This window comes from Delphinapterus leucas, chromosome 17, assembly GCF_059928025.1.
Source record: "Delphinapterus leucas isolate spDelLeu-1000000601 "Yukka" chromosome 17, BTC_Dleu_Yukka2, whole genome shotgun sequence".
NCBI classification, from domain to species: domain Eukaryota; kingdom Metazoa; phylum Chordata; class Mammalia; order Artiodactyla; family Monodontidae; genus Delphinapterus; species Delphinapterus leucas.
In genome coordinates this window covers 78,145,519-78,169,561 of record NC_143145.1, presented here as the reverse complement: position 1 = coordinate 78,169,561, position 24,043 = coordinate 78,145,519, and the positions used below count along the sequence as shown (strand labels likewise).

Sequence of the window (24,043 nt, the reverse complement as noted above, 5' to 3'; positions counted from 1 at the left end):
AAATTTTGCATATGGTCAGAGGCTCTAAGGGCCCGTGATTACACCAGAAGAGGTGCACAATTTAGGGAATCTCTGATGACACCAGAAAAAAGGAAAAATAATTACAGATCCTCTGATATTAATGCACATTGTCATAATGACTGCCATTACTGGCTCTGGGGCCACATTCCATAATGAGCGTTTTTTGGGACTGAGTATTGCATAGAGGTGCTAGAGATACCGTTTCTATTAATGAATGTGTAGTTCTAAGCTGTGACAATGGCAGTACTGTATTCTTCTGTGAGCAAATTCTGCTGAATTCACAGACAGGTGACACTGTGTGGGCACTAATGTATGTGGAGCTCTCTGTTGTAGGAAGTCTGCTATTATCTTTAACACAGTAACACTGAACAAGCCCTGGACTTACCAGTGGGTGCTGTTAGCTAAGACCGGACTTAACTCTTTTTTTTTTTTTTTGCGGTACGCGGGCCTCTCACTGTTGTGGCCTCTCCCGTTGCAGAGCACAGGCTCCGGACACGCAGGCTCAGCGGCCCTGGCTCACGGGCCCAGCCGCTCCGCGGCATGTGGGATCTTCCCAGACCGGGGCACGAACCCGTGTCCCCTGCATCGGCAGGCGGACTCTCAACCACTGCGCCACCAGGGAAGCCCTGGACTTAACTCTTTGCCGTCTGCTCTCGGCTGTTCCTTACAGCGCTGTGGGTGATTTCCAACCTTAGAAACTCCCATTCTTGTTTTTGATTCTATTTTATTTTTTACTGTGTTCACGCTCTCCTTTCCTTGTGTGTTTCTATAATGACCCCCTTTGGCATCCAAATTCTTCTTTATTTGAAAATGCATATTTTGCCCATTGGAGGAAATTGCTGACTTCGTCTACATCCGTGGAGTCTGAGGGAGATGCATTCTTGTGCTTTGCCTGCATGTCCCATCCCATCCCCCAGCCTCCAAGGGCTCCATGTGGCAGGATCATTTCTCCCAACATAATGCATTCTCTAAGGCGCGGTGACTGCTCTGGGCAGAAAAGGGACATTAAACATCGCCACTGATTGGACTTGGACACAGTTTGCTGGTCCCACAGAGGGGCCTGGGAGGCAGGAGAAACGCCCTGGTTCTCGGTGGCCTGATCACATGTGGCACACAAATGAGACACTTTCTGTGCACAGAGGGGAGAAGGCAGGTGCAAAGGCCCTGAGGCACAGTTGTGCTCAGTGAGCCAGAGGACCGGTAAGGGAGCTGGTGTGAGTGAGGGACAAGGTAGGGCGGCAGAGCATATCAGAAAGGAGATGGGGAGGGTGGGGTGAGGGGCTCTGCAGACAGCTGTACGAGTTTTACTCTGAGTGAGTTGAGTGCCGCTTCGGGTGCTGACCCGAGGAAGTCATCATCTGACTACCTTCACGGGTCCATTCTGATGGCTGAGACGAGAGGATGCTAAAGAGGACCAAGCGGGAGACGGCGGCCAGGTGAGGGGTTGTGACCATACTGGTGAGACGTGACATGACTCGGCCCAGACTGGCCAAGGCAGACGAGGTGAGAAACGGAGCTCAGACAGCGGTCGAACAGCCTGCACGTGGTGTGGGACCGAAAGAGTGGAGACAAAGACGTGGGGTGGGATTTTTGGCCTGAAGGACAGTGAGAATGGGGGGCAAGGAGAGGGCTGGAGGGCTGGAGTGGGCAGTGGGCTGGGTGTTCTCCAGGTGCCTGTCGGTCACCGCAGTGGAAGAGTGAAGTCTGGAGCCCACGACGGGACAGCTCTCCAGAGAGAAACTTGGTGCCCGTGGCACAGAGATGGCTTTCGAGTTCACAGGCAGAACAAGGTTACCATTGGGGGTGGGGGAGGTGCGGACGAGACAGGAGAGAGGTCAAGGCCTAAGCTTGGGGGCCTCCAGCATGAGGAGGCCAGGGCGCTGAGAAAGGCCCGTTAAGGGGGAGACTGGGACCATGGGGTGAGCAGGTCGGTGTTTTGGGTGGTCTGTGACAACGAAGATAAGGCCTACAGATGACGGCTGCTGCCAGCGAAGGGGAGGCCACTGTTGAGCCCGATTCTGTGTAAAGAAAACCTGTCAGTACACTTTAGCTGTGGCTCCGGCCCCTACCTTAGCCTCAGGGGGGGCTTGTGGGCCCAGGTCTGGCCGAGCACGGGGCTCCCTTCCTCTGGCCTCGGTGACCAGTGCAGAGTGGAGCACACGGCCCAGGCTGGCCTGTTGGACCGCTCTCTGGCCGTTTCCTCCTGGAGCTGTCAGGACAGACGGGCCCTTCCCCGGGGTTGCTAAGCATTGCGGTGCAAGTCCCGGCCTCTAGCAGACGTCCTGCCTGTCAGGTGGACTCCCTCCTTCTGAGATGGAGAGAGACAGGTCTCTGACAAGAGCATCTGGACCAGCTCTGGATGCAGCTCTGCCTGAAGCCCGCTGCATCCTTGGACTCAGTGTCACTTCCCAGCCAGTAACCTCTGTTTTAAGCTCACTGGAATCGGCCTCTGTCCCTTGCATCCAAGGGGATTTCTCTGACGCCCACTCCTTGGTGGTGGGAGACAGTGTGAGGGAGGGTGTGCTGCAGAGCCCCTGGCCAGGCAGAGGCCGACCAGACGGGTCTCTGAGCCCCTGGGCAAAGACACAGACAGTCCTCGCGGGGCAGGCCTCTGAATGAAGCCTTCCTAAGCAACCCCTGGATTCAGGACTGTCAGCTGCCTGGAATTGCACGGTGGAGGCCGGGCTGGGCAGGACCAGACAAGGTCACCTCCCCCCTCTTCGTGTGGCAGCCTCTGACGCAGGTCTGAAATCTGGGGCAGGTAGGGTTGCAACCAGAGAAGCTGGGTGAGGGCATCAGGTTCCACCTGTGACCCAGGAGGTGGCGTCCTGCGGGGCACAGGGCTCGTACTGGTACTGGGAGTTCCCTGGGAGATTACGAAAGCCACGAGGGGAACTGCCACGGGCCTGGGGGCAGACAGGGTCAGCATCTGGGGAATGCAGATGAAGTAATGGGAGACCAGGGCACGGGAAGCAGTTGCTAAAACAAACTAGTTCTGCTGGCTGAGGTTTCTCTGGCTTGGAACTGTTTTTAAAGGGCCAGCCGCACACACATTGTAGCGTCTTAAAGACACCGGGAGCAGAGTGTAATCCTTGGGTGCTGGCTTTCAGCTCTGAAGATCCAGTGCATCTTCTCCATGTTTTTACCCTTCTTCCAGGTCTTGGTGCAGATGGGTTTTTCAGTCCGTCTCATTGCTCTTCCCTACAAGGGCAGATGCATGAGTCAGCCCTGGGAGAGCCCTGATCTTCTCCTCTGCACCCTGACCAGGTAAATGATGCTCCAGTGATAATCCCTGGTTACCTAGGCTGAAGGCAGGACTTCGGAGAGCCCTGCGATATCTGTGCACCCAAGGTCTTGGTCTAAGTCCTGTGCATCTAAAATCACTGCCTCCTTGCTTGCTCCTGTTTCAGGATTTCTTATGTCCTTGGAGAAGACTTATCTTTCACACCAACCCTTTTGTCATCTAACGATGTTGAGCCTTCCTTCCAATAGTATACTTTACTCCCATTGTGGAATACGAAGGAGACCGACTCAACAAACCTCATTAAACGTAGTGCCACCCTTTTGGAATCTGTAGCGTTTGACAGATGCTGAAATGAAATCTACTTGCTGCTCAGATAGTGTACGTTACCAGACTAAACACATTTGCAGGAAGGGTGAATTTAAAGTGTTTAAAAGAAAAACTGTCTCAAACAATCTCAAGCACTTTAAACCATCGTATTGCGCTCAAACAGTGGTTGCCAGGTCCACATAAATCGTCTGGATTCACACAAGCAGGTTTTTGAGGATTTCTGGAGGCTGCGGGCTTTCAGCCTACTGTTTATTTTCTGCAATAAAACTACCTAAATACCCTATCATTCACCCTGATCGCTAATTTCCTTTGACCTTCTCCCACAATTGGCCTGAAAAAGAATGTTTTACTTTAAGACTTTACCCTCCAATAAGGTATACATATTCTTGGTGCCATAATTGGATGCTGCTTTCTAAACCAGATAAAGAAAATGTTTTCCAGAAAGTCTTTCCACACTTCCTGTAGTTGGGACATGAAGTGCAGGAGAGGAAAGTCCTGAGGTTCGGAAGTCCATAGGTCTTTTTTTTTTTTTTTTTCTAGAAGAGTGGTTTTTATTCTCCCAGGTCTGGTGCTTTTAGGTTCCCATCTTGATCCTGGGAAGGTGAGCAGACCCGGCCTTCAGAAGTGCCAGCTGCTGTAACAGAAAATTCCCCGCATGGTAGCTGCCTTACGTGCCGCAAGTCTGTGTCCTGATCTCAGGACGGTCCGAGGCTGACACTTCCGGTCGGGCAGCTCTCCTCCATGATGTGACTGGAAGAAGCAGCTCCTCTCCTCTGTGACTCCACCAGGTTCAGTGTGTGGCTCTCAAGACAGTTCCCAGAGTCCGATCATTCCAGTGGCTGGAAGAGAAAAGCCCATGGAGGGTCACAGGTGATTTGTGATCCAGACCTGGGATTGGGGTGGATCAGTTCTGCTCATTTTCAACTGACCAGATTAGGACAGATGCTGGACCATGGCCACATCACCCTGAGAAGAGGCTGGGGGGTGCAGTTTAGCTGTGTGCCAGCCCGAACATGTAATGACGGTGTGGGCCTTCTGTGGCCACAGTCAAGAGGTTTTTGACCCTGGCAGTGGTCATACTGTCCCTCCAAAGGATGTGGAATACTTGCTAGGGTGGGCCTCAAGAGAGGGCAGTAAATTAATTGCCTTTGTTTGCTACTGAGCTTCGCTTATCTTATAGCCTTCTAGATTGGAATTAAACATCTTAAAATCTCAGTCTATAATAACATAGGGGGAAAAAAAAACAGCCAAAAAGGAGAGGGTCTATAGCAAAAGAAGTCTACCTGACCTTGTTCTTTTTATAAATCGTCTGAAAATTAGAGGCTCCACATCAACATGGTCTGAGGCAAACAAACAAGATGGAGATCTCTCTCTCACTCTCTCTGTCTCTACCTCTGTCTGTGAGATCTGGGCATCATTTATCACTGAGTACCTGTTTCAGGACGTCAAGCCTTGCCCAGACCCCCAGCTTCTTGACCCCCGCAGGTGAGTCAACTCCCACCTTCGGGCAGGTGTGGGAAAAGTTCTCCAGCCCATCACGTAGTAGCTGTGAAGTTTGGGCAACTTATTTAACCTCCTAGGTTAAATTATTCTGTAAATTATTTTCCTCGGTCCCTTATTCTGTGAAGATGGGGTTAATAGTTCCCATCTCATGGGACGCTGTAAGGGTTATGGCAAATATTGAAGGAGAAATCACCTACCGCAGTGCCTGCCGTCCTGGACAGTCCATCACCACCAGCTTCCTTCCTGCCTGTCTCACGTGGGGAGAGGTAAACCACCAGGGCCTTTGTCAGGACGGTGGAGCGCCTCTCCTTCCCCACCCTCCACGCCTCCCCAAGACCTAATCGCAGCAAGAGTTCTTTCCATTCAGGCAGAAATCAGAGGGTCTGAGGGCGAGGAGGGAGTAGGAGCCAGACAAAGGCGCAATTACCCCCACATGACTGCCTATCAAGAATTCTGGCTGGAGAAAGGCTCTCCTGCAGTTTGTTTTGGATAATTCTGCTCCAAGAACCCAAGAGGGAAGGCCTTCGGTCAGCAGGACCGCCGCGATCTCATTGTCCCAGTGAAATTCAACTTAGTCAGCCTCTGGCGTTTTCTATGCTCCGTCTCTTCTCTCACGTATTTCCTTGGTTTACCAGCAGCTAGTTACCCCAGTATTACCATTTCCGTTGACCTGGCCCTGCTCATGCTAGCATCCTTCACACACACGCCCCTCCAAGAAAAATCTCACCTCTAAAGGGAGGGTGGGTGGCACACCGTGTTTCTCATGTAAGGCCTGAGTACATGGTGGAGGAAGATGGAAATCACTCCCCCTGCAACTCTGCTCCTCCCCAACTAAGTTTATGAGAATCAATTATAATCCCTAAATCTTCTCATTCTTACATAGGCTTATTTCTTACTTAGCTCTGGTATCCCACTTTGAGCCAGTCAGAGGAGAAAAAACCTTTGCCTCCATGATACCTCCCCACTATGCTCCCACAAGGATGATATTCTGGGATAAATCAGCAAAAGCCTTGGCTGTTTCCATAGTAATCCTAAAGATCAACAGAAGAGATTGCTTGAAGTGGATGGATAAAATTCTTAGAATAATCCTGCCCAAGCCCTCTAGAATTCTTTTATGATGCCTTTATATATCTCAGCCTTCCACCTGGGACGATTGCAAAGTGTTACCAAAACGAATGTGCTGTGCAGTTGGGAAGGAGCATGGTGGCTGCAAAAGGGGTTAGACTTGAAGACATCTTTTGGAAGAGTATTGAGAGAAAAAGTCCCATTGATGCTAACTGGAATTCTGGGGAAAGGTTTTAGGTGAGCTTCAATGGGGTGCAGATACAGTCACTCTTCTCACTCTGTTGAAGGTGTCAGGGAAAGAAAAATCACCCCATTGGCCAGGTCAGCATCCACCTGGCTAGAACTTTGTCCAGTGGGCTGAACTGGAGTGGGGCCTGGGGCCAGCAGGTTACAGTGAAAGGTGTGGTCTGGCAGGCTGGCTGAGGCTGGGGTGCAAAGTCTCTGGCAGTTGGCACTGTGGACTGGTAGTGGGTGGGAGAGTTTCATGGAATTGTGCAGGATGGGATGTGTTCACTGCAAAGAATCAAGACCAGAGAAGGAAGCTTGGTCGATGCTTGAGAAGCGTGTGAGCTCGAGGCAGGGACAAGAGTTGTAGATAAATCTCCTGAGTCTTATTTCCCAACAGAAATCTTCCTTCCATAGTCTCCCTTCTTGTGGTCCAGAATATCCCAGAACTTGATAGTAACGTGACGAAAAGAAACTAACTAGATGTGGAGGATACTTCCGATTGACCACCAAGTTCTGTTCTCCTCATTATCCATTAAAAAAGGCACATACTTTTAAAATTGAGGTAGAATTAACATACATTAAACTGCAAATCCTAAAAGTGTACAAGTCACTAATTTTGGCGTATGTCTACAGCCATGAAAACATCACCACAATCAAGACAGAGAATATATCTATGACTCCAAAAAGTTTCCTTGTATCCCTTTGCAATTCCCCCATCTCTGTCCCTCTCTGCCTTATCCCCTTTTCCCCAGGCAACCTCTAATCTGCTTTTTGTTACAATATATTAATTTGCATTTTCTAGAATTTTATATAAATGGAATCATATAGTATACACTCTTTTTAGTCTGCCTTCTTTCACTCAGTGAAATTATTTTGAGGTTCCTCCACGCTGTTTGTGTATTTCAAGAGTTCATTCATTTTTATTGGTAAGCAGTGTTTCATCAGACAGGTATTATACAATTTGTTTATTCACTCAACTTTCGCTGGACATTTGGTTGTTTCCAGGTTTGGGATATTACAAATAAAGCTGCAAGGAATATTCATGTGTGAGTCTGTGTATGGACATATGCTTTCTTTTTTGTTGGGTAAAATATCTAGGGCTAGAAAGGATGGGTCATACAGTAGGTATACATCTAACTTTCTAAGAAGATGACAAACTGTTTTCACTTGGTTGTACCATTTTAGAGTCATATACTAGCAATGTATGAGAGTTCTAGTTCCTCCATATCTTCACTGATAATCGATAACATCTGTTTTTGCAATTTTAGGCATTCTAACAGATGTGTTGTGGTATCTTGCATGTCCCTAATGACTAATGATGTTGAGCATGTTTTCATGTGCTTATTTGCCATCTGTCCATATTCGTTAGTGCCTTTTCAGATATTTTGTTCACTGTCTTTGAGTTGTTGGTTTTCTAATTATTGTGTTGAGAGTCTTTATATATTCATGATGCAAGACATTTATCAGATATGTGCCCTGTAAATATCATGTAACTTGTCTTTAATCCTCTTTAACAACGGATGTGCATCCATTCTGCAGCCTCTCTTGTTGCTGGGTATGGCCACGTGACTGAGTTGTTACTTCTGGAATGTGAGTAGAAGTGAAGTGTGCTACTTCTGGGTTCAGTCCTTAAAATAATGTGTGTGCTTCTCTGGACTCTTTTTTATGATCAGCTTTGATCACGTTGGTGAGAACAGTGCCCTGGGGATCAGAATGACCTGGTGCATCAGGATCACTCACCTTTGCACTGTTGCATGGTGGAGAAATGAACTTCTTTTTTTTTTTTTTAATTTTTATTTATTTAGTTTTGGCTGTGTTGGGTCTTCGTTGCTGTGCACAGGCTTTCTCTAGTTGCAGCGAGCTGGGGCTACGCTTCGTTGCGGTATGCAGGCTTCTCATCGTGGTGGCTTCTCTTGCTGCAGAGCACAGGCTCTAGGTGCGCGGCTCAGTAGTTGTGGCGCACGGGCTTCTCATTGTCGTGGCTTCTCTTGTTGCAGAGCACAGGCTCCAGGCACCCGGGCTTCAGTAGTTGTGGCACGTGGGCTCAGAAGTTGTGGCTCGTGGGCTCTAGAGTGCAGGCTCCGTAGTTGTGGCGCACGGGCTTAGTTGCTCCGCGGCACGTGGGATTTTCCCAGACCAGGGATCGAACCCATGTCCCCTGCATTGGCAGGCGGATTCTTAAGCACTGCACCACCAGGGAAGTCCCGAGAAATGAACTTCTATCTGCTTTTTAAAAAAAAATTATTTATTTATTTATTTATTTTTAAAAAACTCTATTTTAAAATTTTGGTTACAGTTTCATTTTTGTTTTCTTAACAAGTCTACTGTTTAATCTCTCAGGATTAAAAAACAATTATTAATCTTCTAAAGAACTGAACAACAAAGGAATGTCAAGGGGAAGGGCACAACTGCCCCATTCTCTGGGGGTATAGTAGCTACTCCAGTTTAACACCTAGCTTCAAAACAAAAAGAATTTTTATATTTTCTAAATGAAATAATGTACAACCACCATCTTCATCTGAGCTTATTATAACTTTCAAACACAAAGCTTCATTTTAAGCTTGGTAAAAAACTTTTAACAGGAATGATGGCTGACCTTAGTATGTAGTGTGTGTCTTACAGGAAATGTTTTTTAACAATCATAACACAGTAATAATGCCATTAATGAAGTCCTCAATTTAGAATCTGGAACATTCTTCCATCAAGGGGTGGGGAGGGGGAAATTCAGTCCAATGAGTCTGTCTCAAGATCTTCCTCTCTTGTTTGTATTCTCTTTTCAGTAACTGGATTAATGCTTTGAGCCCAAAATGCGCTATATTTTTTATTACTGTAGATTACATGTTGTCTGCTGCTCAGTTTCCATTTGTTCCGCTTGCTTGCGTTTTCTATCTGCTGCTTCTTTCTCATGTTGGCCTTTCAGCATATTCCTTCTATGTGCAGTCTGAAAGTTTCTTCCACCTTTTCTCTTCTTTTCACCTTCTTGATCATCCCCTTTCTCTTCAGAATCAGAGGTTGATGTAAGCCCTGTTTTAGCTAAATTTTTCCTCTTTTTTTTTTTTTTTTTTTTTTTTTGCGGTACACGGGCTTCTCACTGCTGTGGCCTCTCCCGCCGGGGAGCACAGGCTCCGGACGCGCAGGCTCAGCGGCCATGGCTCACGGGCCCAGCCGCTCCGTGGCACGCGGGATCCTCCCGGACCGGGGTACGAACCCGCGTCCCCTGCACCGGCAGGCGGACTCTCAACCACTGTGCCACCAGGGAAGCCCTACATTTTTCCTTTTTGATTCAACTTCTTTTTCCCCCTTTTTTTTACCTGGCTCTTTTCTTGGTTATCTTCTTCCTTCTGGCCCTCCTCATCCTTTTTAAGCTGCTTTTTAGGTTGTTTTTCCTCTTGCCCCTTTTTCTTACTTCTGTCTTCTTCAGGTACCGTCACTCTCTGAAGGACAGGGGTGTTTTACCATCTTGGGTCTGCCTTTGGTTTTGGAATCTTGACTTCTGTAGCGGCAGGTCATCCTCTTTTAGGACTCACTTTTAGATTAACAGATGCTGTTGCTGTAGTCACTACGCCTGCCTCCTCGGTTTCTACTTGTTTTTCTTCCTTTCTCTTTCTCCCTCTTCTGGCAGCTTTTGGAGTGGTTATGTCAACTGCTTTAGTCACATCCTCGTTGCTGGCTTTTTCTTCATGGTCAGTATCTTCCTTTGAAACACTAGTTTCTTTTTCTTCAGCTTCAACATCAGATGACACATTTGATTGTTTAGTTGATGCCTGTTGACTTGAAAATTTCACTTTCGGATTGTTATCGGATTGTTATCTATCTCCCGTAAACCTTCATTAAAGCCTTTTTGTTTATTTGGTTTGCCATACTTTTCCTTATTTTCTGAGTAAGGAAATATGTCCTTTGGGCCTAAAAAAGCAGTCTCATGAGTTCCAAAATAGAAAATAGGTAGTTTGTTTGTGGGTGGTTTTGCAGCTCCATCAGGAACTTCATCTACCTGCCGGGGACGTGGGCGCTGGGGCTGCGGTGGCGGGCCAGCCGCCTCTGCCCACGTCCACACAAGCCACCTGTGCCACCAGCTGCCGCAGAGGCGTCTCAACGGCTCCGAATAGCAACCACCACCAACACTGCCGCCGCTGTTGCTGCGCTGCTCCCTATCTGCTTTTAAACCACTGAAATTTGGGGTTTATTAGCCCTTAGCAGCTTAGCTCTTACCCTAACTAATACACCAAGAGAGTCTCCCTTCCTTCCTTCCTTCCCCCCTCCCTCCCTCCCTTCCTTCCTTCCATCCTTCCTAGCTTCTTTGAGCACATTCCAACAGAAGTTTAGGTTGGCTGGTCTGAAAATGAATTCATTTTCTTAGATAAGAGAATAAAAATTTCTTGAGCAACCCGTAAGGTGCCGTGCTATGTATCTGGCCTAAAAAGAGGAATAAACCCCAATTCTTATAGTTGGGAATACTTGAGAAACTGATGGTCCAATGAAAGTCTTTTGACTTGGTTTTGTCTCTAGCCAGTCTGGAATTATAGAGCTGTTCAGTGGTTTAGGGACAAGATTTTGCTGAGCTTCGACGAAGCCAGAAAAATGCAGAAATTTGGTGGCAAATTGGTGTTTTTCTCTTGATATTCTGCAGAAAATCACATTAAGATGAAACTGAACTTTGTCCCCCTCGCCTGACAAATGAGAAGAAGGTATTCCTGTCTCAGTACCTGCAGCCCTGTATTTGATCCAAGTCTCCCCAGAGTAACTGAAATCGTGTTGTTGCCATTTATTTGGGTTCTTACGATGGGCCATACACTCTTGATGTAATTCAACCACTTACTTCTCTCAAGAACGTAACTGATGTTTACAGATGAGCAAATACATTCAGAGAGGATAACTAACTTCTCTGCCACCATGGAGACAGTGGGGGATGGAGGCAAGTTTGAAACCCGTCCTGGTACCCAAAAGCCAGGGCCCCTCCTGAAAGCTCTGTTGCCTTCCATGGGAGCAGCTTTGCACTTAGATTATTCAGAGTCCTGCTTCGGGCTTTTGCTTTTCACCGGAGAAATAACCTCACAGACTCTGGGTCTGCTCCCACTGCCTCCTCAGCCCCAGGCTGGAGACGAGCCTCTATTACTCAGAACTTATGAAACTCCGTAGTTCTTTACATTCAAGCATCAGCACGTCTGACTTTTGTTTTCAATCCAGAACCTGCCCTGTTTTCACAGAACAAAAATCCAGATTCATTCTGAAAATGAAATGACGGTTGGTCCTTGGAAAACAACCCAGATCCCAGGTCCCCACTTTAGCACAATCGCAAGTCAAGGTTTTCTGGTTGGGTGCTTCCAAGCCCTATCACACTGATAAGGGCTTTCAGACATACCAAAGCAGGGGAAAATGAAAGAGACCCTTTCTTTTTCTTGTTGTTCCAGATCAGATAACACTGCCTGATTAGTTCCTCCACCGTGAATTCACACCGCATGTACCCACACGCCAGCCCTCTGCGAAAAGGCCATCTGCTATATTGCTTCCTGCACAATAATTCACATTTTGCCTCATGCTTTCCCTTCTCCACCTCTGTTTCCGGCTCCTCCCCCTGAAGTAGCAAAGTGCCTGCAAAGAAAATGTGTCAACAGGTGAAATTTGTAGGAGTTTCTTGGCCCACACAGAAATGTGAACCACAGGTATCCCCAAAGGAGAGATTTTCTTACCCAGACACTTACCCTCTTGAATATGCCCTGATTCTATTCACATGTGGGTTCTCTAGAGACACCAGTTATCTCTTGGATGGAATCAGAGTGTGGAGCTCCCGTTTGGGAAGAGTGGCTTTGATGAAGGCCAGTTGGGATTATTTAGTTGCGGTTACAGAAAAGCCCAACCCAAACTGGCTTCGTCCAAAAGGGAATTTATTGACTCAAAAGCTGAAAGAGGATGCTACCTACAGACAGGACTCAATTCAGGGCTCAGGCTTACCGTTGGCACCTGCCAACTTTTAAGAACTTTATTCCTTTGTTCTGCCTTCCACGGCGTTGACTTTAGCCTTGGGTTTTATGGGTACCAGAAAGGTCCCTGCTAACCCACTCATTCTCTTACGTTTTAGGTCAGAGGTTATGAGTGAGAGTCTCTTCCCCAGAAGGTGCAGTGAAAATGTCATTGCATTTCATTGACTCTGACTAGGTCACATATGATCCACGAAGATCAAAGGATGGGGAAGTGAGATATGCTGATGGCTTAGGCCTTGGTCACAAGCTCCACTCCTGGGGCTCGGTGTGGAGTCCGCTTTAATGGGACTGCATGGAAATCGGGTACAGTCACCAGGAGGACTCCGGCACTGTTCCCTGCAGTGTGTGTTGCCTTATAAGAAACGGTGCATAAGCGTCACATAATGTTTTGTGTCCACTGCATAAGCCAGCTCCATACCTTGAAAATAGCCAGCATCTGCTTATGTAAAATAACAAGTTACGGGCTTCCCTGGTGGCGCAGTGGTTGAGAGTCCGCCTGCCGATGCAGGGGACGCGGGTCCGTGCCCCGGTCCGGGAAGATCCCACATGCCGCGGAGCGGCTGGGCCCGTGAGCCATGGCCGCTGAGCCTGCGTGTCCGGAGCCTGTGCTCCGCAACGGGAGGGGCCACAACAGTGAGAGGCCCGCGTACCGCAAATAAATAAATAAATAAATAAAAATAAATAAAATAAAATAAGAATTTACACCCAAAGCCAAGCTGATTGGAGAAAAGGTTACTTACTGGTTTAAATTCCAGGAGTCAGGCTAGTTTGCCAAAATTCTGATGCAAGTGGGTCAGTATAGACAACACTCAAAAACTCCTCAACGTCTACATCAGGACTGCCTTATATTCTTTAAAGCATGAAGAGCCTCCACTGGTTCGGTATTGAAGACTGTGGCAATGAGCCTTTCTTATCGGTTTCATTGAGTTTTTGTTTTCTAAGAAGACTCTGATATTTTAGCGTATCTGTGGGGAGGAAGGTGATCTCCGTGTCTTACTCTTCCGCCATCTTCCCCTCGTTCCGACTCTGATATTTTAGTTATAAAGACCTCTGTAGCCTGATCAGGCTGCTTCTGGAGGGAGTGGAAGAGTTTATGGCAGAAACGTGGGAGGTTGTTGGAAGTATGTTGACTATATTATGATACACACAGCAAAAGATGTTCTCCTATAATGCTCTTTCTTCCAGTCATTCAGCTTCCTCATACGTCTTTCTAAATAAACATCTGGAATTAGGTGATTCATTCTTCTTGTCAGCTCTCAAAGTTAAATATTCATCCTTTTAGCCACTGAACAATTGTTATTGGTTATGAACCTCCTTTCTTCAAACACTTCATTGTTGATGTGCATTAGACCCTCTCTGAGCACGTCACATGCATTATTTCATTTATGCTTCGTAACTACTGTATGACATAGGGACTATTATTATTATTCAAATTGTATGGAAGGTGAAACAGATCTAGAAGAGGTTAAATATCTTGCCCAAGGTCACACCGTTGGAGCCAAAGATTTTAAAACCATAGTATGCAAATAAAACAAAGATTTTGCCCTTGCTGCCACCAAGGTAGGGCACAGGAAGACAGACCTATAAATAAACAAGTGCATTTAATGTTGTGTTTGCTGTGATAATGAGCTACACAAGGGAAAGTGGGAGAGAGAGAGAGAGAGAGAGAAAGAGAGAGAGAGAAAGCAGTCATTTCTGTGGCCAGGGCTGAAAGATTTGAAATGGGTGTTGGGAAAAGTTCCCTAGAGGAGGCTAAGCTGAGGTGCATAATGTTTTCCAGCTAGAAGGTGGGGGATGAGAAGAGCATCCCAGAGATCAGAACCCATGCAGGCAAAACACAGATGCATGATGGGGGAAACACAAGCTATCTGGCCTGGGTGGAGCCTGGGGTTCAGGAAGGACAGACATAGGAGCTGCCAAGCGGAACCCAGTCCATGAGGGGCCTGGTTGGGATTTGGTCAGGAGAGAATGGGAAACTGTTGAAGGACTTTAAGAAAAAGGTGACAGTTATTCATACCTAGTTTTTTTGTTTTTTTTTTTTCTATTTTCTAAATTCCCAAGCTTAAATCTTTTTTTTGGGGGGGGGATTTTTTATTGTGTAAAATAAACATAACAAAACTTACCATTTTAATTGTATAATTCAGTGGCATTGAGTACATTCACAACATTGTACAACCATCTCCACTATCCATTTCTAGAAAATTTTCATTATCCCAGAGGGAAACTCTGTACCCATTGAACAATCATTCCCTCATTTTCCCGACGACCCGCTGGATCAATGGAAGTTGCGCTGAAAAACAAGAGGAAATAAGCATATAGGTCCTCGATGTACGTTAGCACAAAGAACACTGCGATTTGTGCTTTTTTAAAAGGAAAAGCATCAATGACGCTGCATTTTGGGCTGAGAGTTCACGCAGTGTCTGGGGTGAGCTGTTCCTGCCAAATCAGCCAGACAATGGCGATGTTCCGTTACCACCAAGATGTCCCTCTGCGGTTTCTTATAAAGAAAGGCAGTGGGTGCCCCACGTGGCTGTCATGACTAAAACTGCTGGTGAACACCCCATGGCATCAGGTTAGCCAGCAAACACACATTGGGCACCTGCTGTGTGCACGGTGGTCAGGAGTCGGGTGCCGTGAACAGAGGGGAGTAGGCAGCAATCCACAGCTTTCGAAGGAATCGTAATGTAGTCGAGGAGAAGGACGAGGACACGTCAGCCCGTGACCTCAGGTGGGGCGGAACCACCTGACCTGTGCTGATTTACCTTTTCACTGCACTCGGTAGAGCTCTTTACAGCACTGAGCACGTCGTCATTTTACATCAGTTTGACCCTCTTCTTGTCGTAACCATCAGACTGTTCACCCCATAATGGCAGATGCTTCATCTATTTTTGTTCAGTATTGTCTCTTCGGAATCTAGCGTCGTTCCTGGCACGTAGAATGTGCTCAACAAATGCATATTGAATAAATGGTTGCTATAATTATATATACTGTGTCTATACACGCATGCATACATATATAATACACATATATGTGCATACCTACATACATATACACACATATATTAATGCTACAACACATTGTAGATGTATCCTTTCACCGAACATATAAATATATATACATTCAAGGTATGGATATAGATGTACAAGTCATATTTTTTGACAAAAATAACTATCATTTCTTGAGCACTTTAATTTTTATAAACGGAAACTTTTTTCAGTGTTTTACATATATCATTTTATTTAATTGTCACAAGAATCCTATGAGGATTAATTAGCTTGTTTACTTTTTCCAAAAGAGGCAAAGGAAGCACAGAGAAGTTAAGAAACTTTCCGAAGGCCACACTATTTCAGTTAGTATCAAGCCATATGTTTTGAAAGCACAAGCAAAAAATTGACAATAATCCATTTTTTTAAAAAGCTCCCACTTTGGAATCAATAGCTTCTTCCAGGCCTCAGTGCTGTTTAAATATGGCCGAGACCCTGCGGCTGCACAGCTCCACGAGCTGGGTATGTTAACTGCACGTCTGGCACCCGCAGCAGTGGGCACAGAGCTGGGTTTGTGGTCCCCAGTAAGAGGTCACCATGAGGCCCCCAATGCACCCAGACAGACCCACAGTGTCCCTCCGCAGTCTAATTAGTTAGAAGACTATTTATAGACCTCAGCGTTCCTCTCAAGACAGACTCACTCGCACTTCCTACGCCCCCTGCTCTCAGCAGACAACGTCACCTCGTGAGTCATTGAGAAAATTGAGGGCATGCGCGTGCTTTCTGGTAACTTCCCACCCTCTACCTACAATTTACCTACACCCACGTCCGTCCTCCCAGCCTGCTCTCCAGCCGGCAAAGGTAAGGTGGCTTCCTCCCAGCCGTGTAAGCCTCTCCCAGGGTCCGTGTCCTACCCCCGCCCTTCTGGGTTCATCTCTCATCCCTTCCCATCCCAGGCGGCTCTCCAATCTTTAGGTCCATTTCCACGACGATGCCCCCTCTGCCTGTGAAGAGGCTGCGCTCTCACCGCCTTCCCGGATTCCTGCAGCGGCCTCCTAACCTGCCCTGCATTTCCATTTTGCCTCTTCTGCAGCGCAGTCACATGGAATCTTTGAAAATGCAGGGTCACAGGCAATTCCCAGCGCACTAGCTCCAACTCATCTACGCCTCACTATTTCCAGGAATCGTATCAGGATATGAGTAACTAAGGGTGATATTAAAGCCTCTCTACTTTTCCCTTCCTTCCCTCCCTCCCTTTGAAAGTAAGTCATTTGCATACATGAGTAGTTATTAATAGTAACACAGCTCTCCGGGTGCACCTTACAGCGGACTTCTTGACTCAGTCACCAGGCTTCGGCTCAAGCGCTTCTCACGCACCTCCACGTCATCCCCGCCGCTCCCTGGCTCTGCTCCCAGCACCCCTAGAACAGCAGGGTCACTGGGACCTCCTCTCTGCCACTGACCTTTGTTCAGTCTTTACATCCGGCTTTTGACAGCGTCCACCCTGCTTGTTTTCAGACTTCCCCGTACGCTCCCCGTTTCCCTCACAGCGCTGGCGTGGTTCCTTTTTCCTCCGTGGATGCCTCTTGCTCGGCCTGACCCTTGAAGGCCGTGTCCATGGGGTTCTGAGCAGAACCTCCCTGTCCTAGCTCTCTGAGCTTTCTGTAGGTGGCTTTACCCCCTGGCATATTTTGTGTGCATTCCTTATGCATGTTACCCTTATCATTTTAGTTTCATTCGCTAGGTCTTTGAGAGCTTTAGCTGATCATTGTTGAGGTTTGCTTACTAGGATGTAGGTATTGATCCAAGAAGAATTATAGCTTGATTCTTCTAAAATCCTTTTTTTTTTTTTTTGCGGTACGCGGGCCTCTCACTTTTGTGGCCTCTCCCATTCTACAGTGTCAGTGTTTGTGTTTAACTTCATGGAAAAACCATCATGCCAATATCATGTCCTCTTTCAGCCTGTTGAAAGAGAGCCCCTATGAGGACATGTACACCCATCAGGGGAGTTGTCCAGGTGTCCAGGTGTTGGGCTCACTCAGGTGCCAGTAATGACATTGGCTTCTCTCCAGTCTCCAAAACTCCAAAGCCCAGAGTGACAGATGCCCCCCACCCGCTGTTCCACTGACTGCACACCCCCAATCACCCCCTACTTCCCTGCCTTGTTCTTTGGTTTCCTCAGTTTTGCCCACTGCCCTCAACGCCCAGCTGGAGATACTTCCATTAAGATTCTATCCTTTAAGGACTGCCTCCCTCCTTCATGAATTTCTTCTTTGGTAATCTTACCCACTCCCATGACTGCAACTCTCAACTGTGGGGATGAATTCCAGACCTATGTCCCTAATGGAAAATACTAAATATAAAGCATTTCTTTGATAGTTTCTCAAGTGCCTCTACTATTTCTTTTGGTTTAAGATGTTTTAATGATTATGTTTTGATTTGCCGAGGTTATATATTTTAATGACCCACGTTGACTGAATATTTGGTACGGTAGGTGCTCTTATAAACATACATATAAAATAAACTGTACTTAATGTAGTCAGGTTATCTAATTCACTTAAAAAAAGAGAAAAACCCAGAAAGACACATCCAAAATTGTGGCAAGTTACATTAGCAAAAACCTGATTTAGAGTATTAAAGTTTAGAATGGAGATTTAAACACAGCTAATGGGACCATGGTCCATCCATTGCTTCCCATATATAGCACCAAAGGGGTTTTGAATATGGTGCCCCTGCAATAAATAAAATCACATTTCTCAGCTCACATCTTAGCATAAAATAAAATAATACCATGCACTATATGTTTGCTAATAAACATTTTATCTTCCAAAGAGAACTGTTAAGCTATCGTCTTTAGGTCAAATCTCTGAAACCTCTAGGAAAATCAAGCTTAGTGAAAAGGAATAATAAACTACAAAGTGAAATGATAAGGTTTTCCTTTATGGAAGTCTATATATTTTTGGTATTTGGCTATCATTTTTAACTGATAATATTATATTGATAATATGTTTTTATTGATAATATATTGATAATATAATATTTGATAATTATTATATTATCAAATTATATTTTGGTATTTGGCTGTCTTTTTTATTGATAATTTTATATTAGTTTTTAGCATGTCCTCTGAGTTGCATTCCTTTCATCTGATTTTTATATTTATTATATTTGTGGTGGTAGTGGAGGTGGGGTGGATAATAATAGTTGCCTTGTAGGTTTGTTTGTAAAAACAAATATGCATTTAAAGTGCCTGGCACTTAGTAGGCATTTACCAAGTGTTAAATGAATAAATACTGGGTGTTCAGACAAAGGAACTATTATTCCCAGCTTGGCTCAACAAAGAGAGCTCCTATTGGGCTGTTTGATCTACGAGAATGGGGGGGGGCAACTTTTGAAACAGAAAATCACATCCTCCCTTTAAAAATGCTCTTCTATGTCTTTTTCCTCTTGTTCAAGTGGGCACACGTGGTTTCTATGATCACGCTGTAGTCCTTACTTACACCTCTTCCAAAGTAAGCACTTAATCAATGGCCCAGATCGTGGGGAAGGATTCTCAAGTACTTAAGGAATGGGAGGCACCACCAGCTGCTCAAGCAGCATGGCATGGATTGATGGATTGATGCCAGACGGCGGCAGGTGGCTGTTTTCACATAGCAGCCCCAGGCAAATGAAAGAGGTGTGTGCAGACCATTCTCCCCAGAGGGTGTTCCTTTCTCTACAGCTGAAAGGGCAATGAATTGATCCAAAACAGGACCAACAGTTTGAAAGAATTATGACAGATCAGTCAAGCACCCCTAAGTTTATCTGGATCAAGATGCATAAGCACCCTCCAGTGTTGGCAAGGTGTGACCCCTGTAGAGGCTGAAAGAGGGGGAGCTGAGCTAACAGGACCATCACCATTCCTTAGATGCATGAAATAGATCCAAATTAAAAGGAAATAACGTTTGCATTGGTCACATCTTTCTAACCTTAAACTATGATTGAAACTACACTAAGTATGATGCAAACAAAAGTACCTCCCAGGTTATAAACACCTAATTTATGATGGCCCATAAATATCAGTGATTGGTTGGGTACTAGTTTCCCTCAAATATCCTTGCTCCCCTCTTCACACATGCTCTTCTCAGAAAACACCCAGGGTGTCCTGGGCCACTGACTCACCATTGCCGCCTTGATTACAAATGGAGCATGGTGGACTCAGTGGCTTGGACAACAATGCTTCCTTCCCCTCCCTCTTTTTACAGCTCAGTCAATTCAAGCTTGGTTAAACCTGATCTCATATCCTATTTAACTTCCTTCTTTCCCTAAATCTTCCAATTCCTGCCAAATTAGATAAGAAAAAAGTTTAATGTTAGATTTTCTACCAAGAGTTTGAGGCTATGGAATTAAACAAGGAATAGTACTGTGTCTGGCCCTAACTGAGTTTAATATCTATCGTAGAAAATCATTTCTCTCTATGGACATCTATCTATCTATATACTCAACATGAAATGAAACAAAGTGGGGTAACGCTGATCTGACTCAAAAGAAAGTTATCATAAGGAAAAGTCAGTTTTACACATTTCTTTCATTTATTTTTTCTCTCTCTCTTCCTCCACCTCTCTCTCTCTCTCTCTCTTTTCTTTTGCACCATTTTACAGCATCTGGTCTGTTGATACGCTTTTGCCTTATTTATATGACTCTGTTCTATTTTCTAGTTACACACTGGGATGGAAAATGCGTGCATGCTGGGTGGCAGCCTCTTTGTCTCCCATTTGCCTTTGCCCCTTCCCTGTGAAATGAGATATCCACAAGAAAGGGCGAAAATCACAGCACGTGTTAGCGAATGCACAGAGTGGCCTGTAATCTCGCTCTCCTTCTGTGCTTCCATTTCCTGACTATGGAACATATCAGCGAGCGTTTTTTTCTGCAGCGCTGGCAGGATCAAAAGTCAGGCAGAGACGGCCCAGGTTCCATTTCTATTACGAAATAATCGTCGTATCTGCATGATAATACACACATATATGCCTGCGGAATTACCTGCCTCCTAAGCATCCATTCACGCCCTGGAGAAGATGACGAACGTGCCAGATGCGTCCCGGTCGCGGTGAGCGCACGAGACGGGCGGAGCAGGGCAGCTCGCCAGCTGTTTGGGTGGCTCTGTCAGCAGAATGCGTCATCTCAGCGACTCCTGCCGTACCAGGCCTGATACCAGGTCTCACCGTCCCGCTGGAAGAAGGCCAGAGGCCCTGCACTAAGATTTAGGCCCATTTTTCATCTTCTGGCAACAGTGCATTTCCTCTCTTACACCCTCACCCAGCCAGGCCATTACTGTGTCTCCCCAGGAGTGCTACGGAGTGCTGTTCTGCGGCTAGGGCTCCTGTTTTATACTTTACATTTGGTCCTTGAAATATTTACCAAAACGTGTTACTGGCCTCGGGCCAGGTCTTAGCCTAGAAACCAGATAATCTACTTTCCCCAGAATGAATAGCATTCAGCTATTCCTGAGCTCCCGAAAGCCAGCAAGCCCTCCAAAATTAAACACTCGCAAAGCTTTTTGCCAGCAAACCGGGGTTTGAAATCGGCGCGGGAAGGGGAGGGGAATGAGAGGAAACGCTCCGCTCTGGGGCGAGCAGTGTGCACGTCCTCGCTCCCGTGCAGCAGCGGGCAGAGCACCGGCGGCCTCAGTGGACCCCAGACCACGCCTGAGCCACGTGACGAGGCCCGGGGTGGCGGGTGGCTAGGAGTCTGCGCGGCTGGCGTTGCCAGGCAGTGGCCAGCGCGGGCGCTGGGCCCCTCCTTCAGCAGCCTTTGTGTCCTTGTGCTAGACTGAGCTGCCTTAGACTCGCGATCAGACCGCCCCCGCTGTCCTATTGTCTTAACAAGCAGCGCTGGGATCGGGTCGGGGGAGCAGAGGGGAGTGCTGATCTGAAGTTTTCCATAGAACCCCCATCCGGGCTTTCCCAGGATGGATCCCAGACAGCATCGTGCCCAGTCTACCTGACGGGGCTGCCTGTCTAAGGGGCGCACCAGGCAGCTGATAAAAGAAGCTGCGTGGTACAGGAAGGAGGGAGGTGTATTTGTTTTGCACTCTGCAGTGTGGCTTATGTTAACTGTTTGGGGAACCAAGGCACGCACACCACAGTTGCTCCCTTGTGCTGTGTCATGAGGCCCAAGTGATGAATTTTTTTCGCTAACTTGGCCTGATTTGGATTAGGACACCTGGGTGTGTGTTTGTGTGTTTATCTGCCACCTCTGGCAGTCGGCTCAGGGCAGGGGACCAGGCCATGGCGAGAGGCAGTGCCTTGGTCAGAGACTGGAAATTTCTAGTTTCAGCTTATATCTGTTTTTATGGCCATTTTGATTTGCGTTACTGGCTGGGCTTTCTACGAGCCTGAAATGCATGCAACCCGTCAGTGAAACCTCAGAAAGATTGAATCTAATTCATTCTGAAACTGATTGTATTTTTCACTCTAACAATAAATCTAACAAATTCAAGGACACTTTCTGAATTCAAGAATTTTCCTTCCCTCTTTTTTGATGTTGGTCAACGAAACCCACCATTGTAGAGACCTCAGGCATTTTTATGTATATTGGGCCATTCCTTCTATCTTAGTTTGCTAACCGTATTGGGCTAATGTTCCCCCAAATGTTTCCCAAAGAATTGGATATCATTAGGTCAAAAGAGTTGTCTACAGGCACACCTCGCTTTATTGCACTTCGCAGATTTTGCCTTTTTACAAGTTGAATGTTTGTGGCAACCTTGAGTAGGACAAGTCTATAGGTGCCCGTTTTCCAAGGTGTTTGCTTACTGTGTGTCTGTATCACATTTTGATAATACGCAAAAGATTTCAAACCTTTTCATTATGTTTGTGATGGTGATCAGTGATCTTGGATGTTATTACTACAAATCTCTGAAGGCTCAGGTAATGGTTAGCATTTTTTAGCAATAAAGTATTTTTAAACTAAAGTATGTACATTATCTTTTTTAGACATAATGTTATTGCACACTTAGTAGACCATAGGGTAATGTAAACGTAACTTTTATATGCACTGGAAACCAACAGATTCATGAGACTCACTTTCTTGCCATATTTGCTTTATTGTGGTGGTCTGGAACTGAACCTGCAATATCTCTGAGATATGCCTGTAAATGCATTTTTCTCATTAAATTCCAATTTTTCCAAAACCAATACCTTATTATATGATAAACATTAAATGTTGAGACGAACAGCTGCAAATGCAAATTAGCCCAGTTAGGGGATATTTACGTTTAGAATTGTATGAAAACAACATCTGTGAAGGTTGAGGAAAAAGTAGGTAAGAATAATTGACCTAAGATCAAAAACATGCCAAAGACTAAAGCATTATTTCTCTGAAAGAAGTTATTTGGAAAAACTCAAAACATCTGGTTTATATTAGAAAATATAAGCATAGAAAGAGTAGCGGTCTTTGAGACATCAACTTTTATATTTCTGGAATTTTATAATCGCTCTGTCCCTATTTCTTTAAAAATAAAATGAAACTTCTGTTTTACTGTTTATGTTTGTTTCAGCTGGGGAGGGGCAGTGGCGTGAGGCTGGCAGGGGGTGGTCATGCCACCGATGATATTAAAGGAGACCCATGTGATTGCTTTCTTTACTTTTCATATCTCAAGTCCCTGGCTGTTCAATTTAGTTCCTGAGGTGCTGACAGCTGGTAATACGCTAAACTGCAATCCACCTTCCCCAAGTTATTGATATTTCCTAACTGAGGTTTAATGGTGTGACTTGGCTTAGGTGAAAACGTGCCAAGGTCTTGGGTCTCCTGTGTTTCATCCAGGTTTGTTATAGTTCCAGAAACATACTGCCAGGGGCTAGAAACCACGTTGCTGCCTGGTCCTTGCAAGGCAAATGGATATCAATTACCTATTGCTTGCAGAATACCTCTACACAGACCAACAAAGGGACCCAGCAGTGATTCTTTCTTTTGGGCTGTTTATTTGTCCTGTTGACAAAAGCTGGTGAGTCTAAGAGATTGAAAATACCCAATTCTGCAAAATGAATAGTGCTTACATTATAGAAGATCGTTCTAATTCATTTTAGCAAAAAGCCATTCAGAAAAGGAAAAAAAAGCCAGTGTATCTGGTACCAGATAGTAGTGGTGGTTGCACGACAATGTGAAGGTACTAAATGTCACTAATTGTGAATTTCATGTTATGTGTGTTTTACCGAAATAAAAATAAGAGTCAATAGAAAAAGTTTATCTTACTCTAGTGACTGAGAATGTTAATGTTGACTATCATTGTAGCTGTGTGATTTCCAATGAGGTGGCGGGAACGGCAAGGGTGTAATATTCCAAACCTGGAGTTGTTTATTGCTGGCACTAACTTTTATCAATGGCAAGTGACAGATGATTTGAATATTCTTCTTAGTAGTTTCTTAGCAATAAGGTTTGAACAGTTGTGGTGATCACTGTCTGTAAGAAAAACAGCATAAGGTCTATAATTTATAGTCATTTTTCATTTGGGGGAGATAAAAAAACCCAACAACACAAGTTGCCGGGCTCCTTGGCTGCCAGTATCCCTCCTGGTTACCTGCTCCCAGCACACGCATAGTAACGTTCATGACGTGATTCAAAACTTTGTTCCTTTGAATGAAACGGTCATTAAGTAAGAGAAAAAGTTAAGTAAAGATAGAAAATGTAGTTAATCCGTGGAGAGTTGGTCAACACGT

General features: G+C 45.7%; 1 pseudogene; it reads right to left on the bottom strand.

The window, feature by feature from the left end:
- Nucleotides 1-9,495: 9,495 nt before the first annotated feature.
- Nucleotides 9,496-10,565, bottom strand: LOC111185633 (PC4 and SFRS1-interacting protein pseudogene; annotated as a pseudogene).
- Between the last annotated feature and the right edge of the window lie 13,478 nt (nucleotides 10,566-24,043).